This window comes from Halichoerus grypus, chromosome 7, assembly GCF_964656455.1.
Source record: "Halichoerus grypus chromosome 7, mHalGry1.hap1.1, whole genome shotgun sequence".
Lineage (NCBI taxonomy): Eukaryota > Metazoa > Chordata > Mammalia > Carnivora > Phocidae > Halichoerus > Halichoerus grypus.
Window position 1 is genome coordinate 37806872 of NC_135718.1, and position 9879 is coordinate 37816750.

General features: G+C 49.0%; 1 long non-coding RNA gene across 1 annotated transcript in view; it reads left to right on the forward strand.

Moving 5' to 3' along the window:
- Positions 1-6956, forward strand: part of LOC118550698 (uncharacterized) — a 258510-nt gene extending 251554 nt beyond the window's left edge. The window contains exon 3 of the long non-coding RNA XR_013449708.1: positions 4742-6956. This is a non-coding gene — a long non-coding RNA (uncharacterized LOC118550698). The remainder of the gene's footprint in view (positions 1-4741) is intronic.
- Positions 6957-9879: the final 2923 nt, after the last annotated feature.

Consider the following 9879-nt stretch of genomic DNA (forward strand, 5'->3'; position numbering starts at 1 on the left):
AAAGAGCAGAGCCTCCAATATAATATAAAATAGGTAGTATAATAAAAATACTTTATAAATCAGAAACTCTGTCGGGTTGGGACTATGCCCTGTCAGCTCTGATATAAACATGCAGGAACCCTCGCTGACTTCATTTCCTTCATCCGTGAGTTTCTTCATCCGTGAGTCTGTCCCGCGTTTGTTTTCGTTAATTCCCCCGGCCGCGCCCGCACCAGGCTGGTCCCGCTGCAATTACGAATGAACCTCGCCTTGCCCTGCAATGTGGCGTGGAGGGGCGTGTTTTCCCTCCTTCTCCTGGTGGGACGGAGGGGACGGGGCTGAGCAGCGGACAGCACAACTGGCTGATCGAGCACCTATCAATCACCCTGACCCAGAAAGGTCTAGTTCTCACAATGGCGCTGTACCCGGTAAATCTGGTAAACTTTTCCTTTAGAAAATGGTGTCGTGCATTTATTAAACAGTTACCTGCGATTAAGGGACACCTAGCATGTCAAGCCTTCAGGGTCACCGACCTGCCATTTGGCGGGAGCACGATGAAACCCACGAAGGAAAGCAATGTGCTTAGAGTCACTGAGCTGGAAGGGTGATGGGGTCTGGACTGCCCCACTGGAAGGAGAACCTTGAAACTAGTACTCCAATCCCCCAGGCACTGCGGGAGCCCCTCTCCTGCAACGCAGGCTCGGCTTCCTCGGGGCTCCGCGCTCCCCGGCAGAGCACGGAGACGCCTTTGTTCCACAGACATCCTGGTCAGAAACTCCTCTTTACATGATCTCAAATCTGCCCCCCGTCTTCGGCTGCCAATCACTGGTTCTATTTCTGGTGCCTGAATCGAAATAGAATAAGTGCATTCTTTTTTCCATGCGATGGCTCTTCAAGAATGCCAAGGCTTCTTAGAATCTTTTCCCAAGTCTTTACTTTTCCAGATTAACCACATTTCTTTGGTACTTCCTCAAACTTTCCGGATACTTCTCCTCTCTTTTCTTCTGATCTGTTTGAAGTCGTCAGTCAGGACTCCTAAAACATTGTGCCTGGAATGGGTCTCGATGGTCACTGCGATCTGACCGGTATTGCTAATGATGTGCTGTACCATCTGGCTCATGTTGTGTGTACTCATGGAACTTACACATTCTCAGGTCCCACTTTGATCGCTGGTTTTGTAAACAAAAAACATTATTTGCATTTATTTATTCAAGGATCGATTTCTTGACATTCTCAGTCCTAAAAGGATTTAAGGGGACTGCTAAAAATATGATGCGGCCGTATATAAAAATATTAGTTAAGAAACTAGCAAAGGGATAGCGTGGATAGGGAAAATAGAGAAGCCCAAAAGTTATATTGGCAGGTAAAATGCATTCCAGGAGATCCTGTAACCCAGCCAGAGATAGGCCACATATTTAGCTTTAAGTTTCCTAGCAACAAGTGGAAAGATGGTAACATAATCATGTATGTGTCAGAGTGCACATGAAGGAAACTTAAGTCAGTGGCTCAGGACAGTCACAGCTATTCCTGGTGCTGAGGCTTAAGAGAAATATTTCTCATTGACCCTGGTAGAGGTGACTGTGGGACACCACCCTTAACAACATTCCTAGAGCAAACACAGAACATTTCCTAAGGCTCTGGTTGCTTACATGTCCCTGAGCTGCTGCTGATCTTATGACATATCCCAACATAATGCATTTTGGCAATTGTTTTTTTAATCATATTTTTATCCCTGCTACATTTTTAAAGTGTGGTTTGGGGAATTCTTATTAAAAAAGGAAGATGGAGAAACATGGGAGCATCCATGTCACTCAATATCCTATAGAGTGCCTCTTGATTTTCAAAGTTCTATGATTTTGACCGCTTTTCTTACTGGATCACATCCTTGTAATATTCTCCCAGGACCTGTTACTGTTATTTATTATTATTATTGTTATTTTAAATGAAACATGTTTCGAGGTGAGGGACACTTGCAGGAACCTTTCTGTTCTGTTGTCTTAGCTCAGGGAAGGTCTAGCTGGAAACCTGGGGCTGTGCTGGTTGTGTTCTGTCCCTCCAGGGTATAGAATGACTGCAATTCTCCCGAAGTCCTAGATTCCAGATGTCTCCATCCGGGTGCAAGGAGAGGGCAAGAACAGGGCTGTTTCCATGCCTCAGCTTGGGAGACTGTGGTGTTGGGGAGAGAGAACAGCCTCTTTTTCTGGTCAGCAATGAGCCTGGAGCAGCTCTGCCCCTATGGTCTACTCAAAAGCTACTCAAATGCACATCAGTGAGCTCAGTCATTGCTGGATTTTAGCCTCCAGTCAGTGAAACTGACTGCCTTCATGGTCTCTGTCCCTCTCCCACCCCTCCCAAAGAGCTCCGTGCCTGGCAGTCATCATCTTCATCATCGATCCATGGATACCCCTCGGCACTGCCTGTGAGCGGCCCATGCCGAGGAGGAGGTTTGGTCTCGAGTTTGGAAATGCTTCTCTTTGTCACTCCAGCACCTGATTGCTTTGCTTTGCTTTGCATTTCTTCCGTTTCTACCTGCATCTGCAAGGGTCAAATGAAACACTACCTTCCTTCTCAATGTCAGTATCATACACCTAGGGAAGCATTTGTGTCCTCTCTCAGGCAAACTGCCACAGCTGAGTTTCGTGAATCCCAACTCCCAACTATCAGTGAGTCTCTAGAACTTTGGCTATCTCTGCAGTTCTCTGAATGCTTCACAGGTTGTTTGTTTAATGTAGGTCGGTGAGTTCCTGTGAAGAGAGAGCAGTTCCAGTGACTACTCCAGGGAGAGAGAGAGAGAGAGAGGGAGAGAGAGAGGAAGAGAGGGACGGAGAGAGAGAGAGAGATTGAGAGAGAGAGAGAGAGGATTTTGTTTCTGGGTTTTGGCCCCCATATGGTGAAGAAGTTCTCAGAAAGTGTACCTAACATTCAAGGACAGGACTTGGGGTGTGCCCCTCCAAACAAATTCCCCAGTTTTCTAATAAAAATGGCCAAGAATTTAAATTCCACTTTGTAGATAAAGACACGTAGGCACACATCATCATTCAGGCAATTTTCACAGCTCGGGGTGAGGGAAAACAATTCCAGGAGTATCTGGGTCTGGTCTGGGAAGTGGAATCAGATTCCATTTCCAGTCTTAAACTGGGTCCTTACAACTCCTAACTCACAACAATAAACAGTGACAGTTTCTATTTTGTTTTCATTTAGTGATGACTCAAACCAAGAGTAAGAGGAGAGAAGAGAGGGTTTCTGTGCTCTGGTGGAACCAGCTGGAGATTTTGCTGCATGTGGGGGAGAAGCCCACTTGGGATCCGTCCCCAGGCCCAGCAGGACTGTGTGCCTGGCAGCCTCTCGGATCTGCCCCTCCTGCTTGGCGAATGCTGTTGCTGTCCCAAACAGGAACATGAATGCTATCAGAAGGTTCAGGGGCCTCATCCACCTAAAACATGATGCATGTACTAAACATGCAAACACCGTTATTCCTGGAGTTGTAATCACAGCACACATGTCGTGTCCCGCTTCATCATCACACGGTTGTGTGATGTCAGCATTACTATTAACAGTAGCATGGCCCCACTTTCCAGATGATGAGACTGAGGTCTGAAGGGCATCAGCGGCCTTTGCAGCAAGGGCCTTGAACCAGGTGCCCGAGACCCCCGTGGCATCAGTTGCTTATGGAATCACCTTTGGTGCCTGCTCTCCTCACTCCAGGAGCGGCGGGGCCACTGACACCAAGTGCGGCCCATGTCACACCTCCTCCTTGGTGTGTGGCGGACCTTTGCCTCCATCGTGGGTGCAGTTAGGACTCTTGGGGCTCCCAGATGCGCTCTGTGACTCCTGGTAGCCGTCCACCTGGAGGAATGGGGGAGAGCGGGAATGTTTGAGAAGATGACACGTTCTTTGTTGTTGTTGGCACTCAGGGTGCGAACGCATTTCAGCTGAGTAAGCACGAGCCACTGGATTCGAAGCGCGCCGTGGACTTCAGCTCACACCGTGTGGAATTGTTAAGGGTTATTGAGTGTTCTCTTCATGGCCCCTTAAGTTCTCTGAAATAAATCTCTGTCCTTGGCAAACACACTGAGGGCTTTTCAGTCTCCATGCCCCATTGAAATGTCAAAGTATGGCAGGAAGGCATGGCTTCTCTCTTGTTTCGGGGGCTTGATAGAGCAAACCAATGATGTATGCAAACCAGCTGGAGGCTTCACCAGGATTTCTACGAAAATACGTAGATTTCCACCAAGTATAGCCTTTAGATGTTAGTGTGAAAACTGGCCTGGTTTGCAGGTCTAAGCATCTTAACAGATGTGTGGGGCCCTTGGGTGTCCCCAAATAGCAGACTGAGTTTAAGGACTCCTCTCTGTGTGGAAGGGCCACCCAGAATTCCTCAGGGAGCTCAGCTGCACAGAGCATTCATTTCAGGGGATGAGCTGGTGTGGGGACCGCATGCTTGCCTTCTTTCTTCCCTCACAGCCTTTAGAGCTGGGCAACACCTTGATGGGAATTTAACCAGATCTTTCTTTCTTTTTTTTTTTTTTTAAGGTTTTATTTATTTACCTGATTGGGAGAGAGAAAGAGAGAGAGAAACAGAAACAGCGACAGAGAGCATGAGTGGGGAGGAGAGGGAGAAGCAGGCTTCCCACTGAGTAGGGAGCCCAATGTGGGGCTCGATCCCAGGACCCTGGGATCATGACCCAAGCCGAAGGCAGACGCCAACCAACTGAGCCACCCAGGCACCCCTAACCAGATCTTTCTCATTGCTCTTTTACAGATGACAGAAGCTGAGACCTGGAATGTACTTCTCTCTAAGGATCCAGAATGTGGGGTAAACTAAGAATCAATGTGGGAGACATCCAGACAAGGGAGGGCCACTTCAAATGGATGTTGTGCCATGGGAGTGAGCACAGAGGGCAAGTTTCAGGAACTGTGACTTCAGAAGGGGGTGGTGACATCAGAATGCACATGGATGTTGTCCACCGGAACTCAGAGCTGAGTGAGCAAAGGCCACCCCGTTTGTAATGACTAAGAGGGGAGACATCTGAGAGGGAATGAGGACAGCATCTACTGTGCTTGGGTATCATCTGAGCCAGAGTGGATAGCAGATGAAGGCCTGCAGGGGCATCTGATGGAATGAGGGGCGTTTGGAGAGGTGGGCATGCTATCTGACTAGGCTTAAAGAAGTGGCTCTCAATGGAGGGTGATTTGCACCCCCCCCAGGGTACATGTGGCAGTATTTGTTTCAGTTGTCATAACTGGGGTGGTGTCGCTACTGACATCTCTTGGGGAAGAGGCCGGGGATACCCCTTAACACCCTACCATATTAAGGGCTCAACAAAGAATCAACCAGACCAGAATGTCAATAGTGCAGAGATTAAGAAACCCAGGTTTAAGAGTTTGTGAATGTTTAAATCAGTACACAATGCCAGTTTTCATTTTTATCTATCAATTCTACCACCTTGATTTGAGATTTATTCTCTCATGCTCTACAGACTCATTTCCTAGCTAATATAATAATATCATGGCATAAGAGGACAATGGTTTAGAAGTATACAGGCACATTCTGCCATAGTTTAGGCCCCAACTCCTTCTCCGAAGCTGGAGGCAAGCTCTTCCTCCTTGGAACTCCCTAGGGTTCTACCTGTCCTTCTAGGGACTTTGAAACTTGATCTGAACCTGATTAATTCACCTCCCACCCTTCATGGTAGCCAGCTGAATGTCTTGTCCCTGGAAAATACTTAACGAATATTTGCGATCCGCCCAAGGTCACTGAGGTCGAACTGAAGCTGAATTTCTAGGCATTCATTGCATGTTTATTTTTGGTTTGGGAAGAGGGGTCATCTGTACTTTCAGAGCCCATCTCCATTGGAAGAACCCATGAGAGGAGGACAGAGCACCATTAATAATAGTCTTATTCTTTTGGTTATTTGACTCCCTGAGGCTCCAGCAATTTCTCACATTTATGACCTTGAGGCTCCACTGGAGATAGAAAGTGGCATACTCTTCACCCACCCAGTCTCTCACCCCCTGCCCCCATACGAATGTTTTGTGTGCTTCCTGAGCGCTCACTAAGTGATTCTGAATAAATGGGTCTCTCTAACACTGTCCTAAGTGACCCTGTGAGGTATGAAGAGTAAGAAACCATCCCTTTCTTGACAAATTCTCACTTAAGTGAAGAGAACAGGTGGGCCCATAAGTCATCGTGATAGATGGATTAAATGCCTTAGTAGAAGCATACACAGGGTCTGCGAAGGTAGAGGGAAAGAAGACTCACTGGCCCTGGTGGGAAGGGAGGGGACAGAGACTGGGGCAGGGCCACATTTGAACTGGCCTTCAAGGAGGATGGAATGACATGCCTCGGAGGGGCTTCTTTCTTTGCCTAAAGGAACAAGTGGCCAAGAAGAGTAGCCATGGCATCCACACTGCTGCCAAAGCAACCAGCCGTTTCTTCCCACGACGTTGACATGATGGATAGGCCACCGATCTAGAGGGTGAAAAAAATGGATGAGATGAATATCCAGCTCCTTGAACCACAAGACCTCCCAGAATCTGGACGTGACCCGGCTGCCCCATCACCTACTCCCACCCTCTCCCCCAATCTCAGTCGCCCTTTCTAATTCCTGGTTATGGCAGAATGTTCTTGATTCCTCGAGCCACCATGTATTGTGTCCTTTCCTTGTTTGGAAAGCATCCTTCGCGGGTGATTTTTCTACCTGTGAAAGTCTCACTTACCTTCAAGCTGTAATGTCAAAGGTCACTTTCGCCTTGAAGCATTTCCACTGTGCCTGGGTAGAAATCACTGCTTTTATGATAGCTCTTCCCACTCGGGTTTTGTATCACATGAGTGCCAAGGACATTTGAGTCTGTCTGTCTCTCATGTGCTGCTTGGGGCCACGCATGATATTTTTAACATACATTTGTATATTTGTACCACCCTCTCTACCCAGTGTCAACTTTAATGAGTATGTAGTAGGCGCTAAATAAATGTTTGCAGTTGACAAAGATGATAAGTAGTACAAAATTTTCATTATAGTTTTCGGGAACAAGTGGGTGCCTACAAAAGGGGCTCATGGGCTTCAAAGAAATCTTGACTCTTTTCAAACTCCACTGGCGTTCACCTTTTGTTGATGTTCCTAAATACATAGACTGCCATGGTGCCGAGGGGATATTAAAGTTCAAAGAGACATAGAAATCAGGTTGAAGATGGTAAGTGATCAGACTCTTAAGGGAATAAGAGCATTTCCTCATTTTTGGACTGGAGTAGAAATGTCTGTAATCCAGATACTTAAAACTTGTCTGGGTGAATAGATGGGGGAGGTGTCACAGAACAGCCTGGAGCTGGGCCCTCGGGGATGAACTTGATGTAATCGTAAAGGTCACATCCAACCCCAGAGCTTCGGATTCCGTGATAGCACATCTGCTTTTGATTGCATGGGTTCTGAGCGTTGGGCTTAGGGCAGGACGCCATCTGAAGGAGGAAATACTAAGCCTGTCTGCAGGTCTGGATGTTCCCACAACGGGAGACCAGCTAAGCCCTGTGGCCACAGGAAGGACATTGGAGCTTTGTCTCTGAGGCCCCACACATGTAGAGATTTGCAGCCCACGCTGGCCTCTCGGAACGAATGAAATGGAGCATGCGGGATGTGAAGCCCGGGAAAGGGGTCCCAACAGGAGCTGGAGATGACAGTTTTAAACTTGGAATAACGAGGTTGATAGGAAAGGGTCGGAATAGGGATCAGACCCACCCTACAATTTCGATAACACCAGTCACCGGCCCCCAGGGTGACCTCAGGGCGTTTGCTGGTTCCCTGTTGGTAAGGTGGGGGTTTACTGTGTGCAGAGCTTAGGGCTGTGACCAGGACTCCCCTTCAATCACATTTGGCTATTATTTTCTAACTTAACTTTGGTTCACTCCATCTGGGGAGACAAAGTGACGCTACGTGCTTTGAGTTTGGAAGGAGCGAAAGAAAACCCCAGCACCGAGTACTGTTTAGAAGATGGAGGCCTTAGGAGCTGCGCGGGCTCCCTGCAGGGCGCAGATGTGAGGGGCCCTCTCCTCCAGCAAGTGCCCTTGCTCCCCAGCGCGAGCCCGCCAGGGCCACGGCGTCCTGCGAGCGGAGGCGGCCAAAGCTGCACAAACACATGTGGCGGAACCGACACAAGGCGGCCGTTGCGGCCCCCGGGGGGTCCCCAGGCTGCATGGGACACAGATTCGTCGGAACGCCGCAGAGGCCAGGGCTGTGTAAACAGGAGATCAAAACCACAGCCTCGCTGGCCCTTCAGTGTGATGAATGTTCGTCCTCCATGTGCAACGGCAGTCAGACCACCGCCATCTCTTCCTAGTCTGGGGTTTAAGAGGACTCGGGAGGAGACTCCCCTGTGTGGGTTCGGTGGCTTGTCATTTAGCTGGCTGGTCTCCCCGGCGGCTGGACCCACCTTCTAGAGGCAGACAGCCCCCTGCATTTTCAAAGCCCAGCCTGCCTGCGTGACCCCTCCCAAGCAAGAGGGGCCGAGGAGCAGGCTGCTTGGAGGCTTTCATCATTCAAAGCCAGCTCGGGGACCCTTCCCCCACGGCGTGGGAACGAGGGGCCCGCCTAGTGCAAATTGTGCCCATCGTCCCAGGACCACCGAGGACCACATCTGTGAGCTTGGGAAAGGGGAATTTAATGGGAAGGGGAGCAGTGTGGCCAGGTGTGCTCAGGGTCATAAAACCCAGCAATTTTCAGCAGCTCTTCCTTCTCAGGCTCAGTGAGACCAAAGCCCGTTTGCCTGGGCTCTTACTGGGTTGGCCCCTCACTGCCTTATCTTGGGCATCTTCTCTTAAAAGCAAGAAAATACGAAGAGAAAACCTTTCCTGTTAAATGTCCCAAAACATGTGGCTACTTTGGGTTCTGCTTTAGCATGAAACTGACAGGTTGTCATGACTCAGGCCGTCGCCCTGGACGGACAGACAGGCAAATAGATCAATCCATTGATAACCTATTGGGTGAAAAGATCTTTGGGGTGATTGAAACAGCTCTCTCAGATCGAACCATCTTCTATTTCATTATGAGGACTGCAAGTGTTATCAGCTCTTTTTGACCACTTATCATTCTGTCTTTTCTGTCAGAAGTGCCAAATGAATGTTCAAACCCTTGCTCATGTTTGTTATTTCATTTAGGAAGTATTAGCGATAAAGCCATTTGTCTGAGAATGTTTGACTTGCTTTGTTTTTGTTGCCTGGCCCCTACATTGCAGTGGTTGGGGCCAGAGGTGATTATTGACAGCATGCCCCAGAGAAAGTGCTCAGACTGGCTCCAGTAAGGATCCAGGAGGGGGGCGCCGAGGATAGTCCTAGGAGCCCAGTGCAAGTCCAGCTGAGAGTCATGGGTGAGGGCGGGGGGTTCAAACTGGTCTGGGAGGATCTCAGAGATGTGTGTGCCTGTGTGTATGTGTGTGTGCGTGAGTGTGTGTGTGTGTATGCATACACATGCATGTTTGTGCACATGTGTGTGTGGCAGGGTTGGGGATGATGATGATGATGATGATGTTGATGACAAAGCTGGTCACTAGGGACGCACGATGGCGTGCGAGCATTTGTTTGGGTGCTCATCTGTGTCTGTGTGAGGTGTCGGCTTCAGATACCCAGCAATGGCATGAGTTACCATAAATTACAGCGCTGTTGGCGGCAGGGCTCTTGGCCAGGTAGCTCCTCTGGAGGTTCCAAGCCTCCAAAGGCCTTTCTTCCTGTTCTGGGTTTTTCTCTGGTGACTCATCAGGCAGCACTGTGAGCTAGAATGCATGGCACCAGGTCTGACATCTAAGCCGGAGGCACAGGCACTCAGCAAACTCAGATCTCAGCTGGGCAAGGGGTTTGGAGAACACAGGACCCAAATAGGCCACGTTGGCCCTTCCGTTGGGTGCATTTTGGGC